Source organism: Notamacropus eugenii, chromosome 1 (assembly GCF_028372415.1).
Source record: "Notamacropus eugenii isolate mMacEug1 chromosome 1, mMacEug1.pri_v2, whole genome shotgun sequence".
Lineage (NCBI taxonomy): Eukaryota > Metazoa > Chordata > Mammalia > Diprotodontia > Macropodidae > Notamacropus > Notamacropus eugenii.
Window position 1 is genome coordinate 583,272,895 of NC_092872.1, and position 2,148 is coordinate 583,275,042.

The window sequence follows — 2,148 nt, forward strand, 5'->3', positions numbered from 1 at the left end:
ATAACAACATTGTGTGATGATTAAATATGATTGACTTATACCTTCTTAGAACTGCAGTGATCCAAGACAATTCCAAAAGACTCATGATGGAAAATACTATCCACATCCAAGAAAGAATCATGAAGTTTGAATGTAGATAAAAGCAAACTATTTTTAATTTTTTGTTGTTTTGTGGTTTTTCCCTTTTGCTCTGTTTTTTCTTTCACAACATGACTAATGTGGAAATAGGCTTACATGACTTCACATGTACTATATCAGATTGCTTGGGAAAAGGGGAATGGGAGAAAGAAAAAAATTTAGAATTCAAAATTTTATAAAGAATGAATGTTGAAACAACTATCTTTACATGTAATTGGAAAAAATAAAATGTTATTTCCAAAAAAGCAGCATCTGACATGTTGTTTACAAGAAATACATTTGAAATAAAAGATTTACACAATTAAAATGAGTGACTGGGGAAAATCCATTTTGCTTCAGTTGAACAAAAGGTAGGTTTAGCAATCGGTATTGTATAAGGATACCACAGTAAATAGAAATGTTATAAAAAGATGAGAAGGAAAGTTATATTATGCTCAAAGGCACCATAAACGTTGAATGAGTATCAGTACTTAACATATATGAACCTAATAATATGGCATCTAAATACGTGAAAGAAGAGTTAAATTGGAAGATAGTAAAACCATAATAATGGGAAAACCTTAATCATCCTTTTCAGATATAACCAAAAGATAAATAGGAAAAAAGTTATGGACCTAAAGAGAACTGTGGGAAATTTAGATGACAGCTCCTTGGTAATCACTGAATGGGAATGAAAACTTACCTGCTCCTCCATTGTACATGATATCTTTACAAAATTAGACCATGTATTGAGGCATAAAGTCCTCATTAAGTTATTAAAAAAACACAAATACTAAATATATTTTTACTAATTACAATGAAATAAAAAAGCCCTTAAAATATTTAAAAAGTAATTGGGGATTAACAGAATTCTAAAGAACTACTGTGCCAAAGAATAAATTATAGAAAAATATAAAATTGTATCAGAGAAAATGACAATGAGACAACATAAAATTTATGAGACGCAACTAAAGCGGTTTTGAGGGGAACTTTGATATCTCAATATTTTCAACAAAAGAAGAAAGAGCAAATCAATGATAGGCATTTGGTTTAAGATAAAATAAACTTGAGCATCAACAAATCAAAAATCCACAATTAAGTAACAAAGTCAAATTCTGAGAATTAGAAGAAGGTTTAATAAAATTAATTTAATTAATAAATTTAGTAAAATTAATTTAATATTGATATTAAATTAATAATTTTAAATAATTAATAATTAATTTGATAAAATTTCAAGCAAGCAAAAGACACTGAATTTATAAAAATTAGCAAGTTATATTTTGAAAAAATAAAATAGAAAATCATTAGATTACCCAATTTATGAAAAGAGAAAAAAATTGTAGAAAAATGAAAAAGGAGAACTTCCAGCAATTAAAGAGGAAATAAAGGAAATGATCAGAAACTATTTTGCCACTATATGGAATGTTCACAAAACTGATGACTTACAGGAAATAGATGAATATATATAAAATACTAAGATTAACCAAAGAAATAGACTATTTAAATAATTCAGTATAAGAAAAAGAAATTGAACAAACCATAAGTGAACTCCCAAAGAGGGGAAAAATCTCTAGGACCAAATGGATCCCAAAAGAAATTTAGTTAAAATTCTTTTAAAAATTCTGTTAAACAATGAACAATTTATTTCATAATTAGCATAAAATGTTTTCAATAAGAGATCTAATCTCTTTCTTTGATATACAAATGTCTTGACATCTCACTAGGGAGAGACAAAGCAGAAAAATAAACTACAGACCATTCTCCCTAATGAACACTGATACAAATATAAGCAAGAAGATGACACCAACATATTGGAAAATCATATACTATAACCATGTTAACTTTATAGTAGAAATGCAGGGTTAAGTCAACATAAGAAAATCTATAAATATGACAAACTTTTAATAATATAGATAATATCATATGATTAAATTAATTTATTCTGAAAAGGCTTTTGACACAAATTTCTTTTGTGACACTCATTTCTATAAACAAATTGGAAATCTATGAATTGTTTAGACCAACATCTCA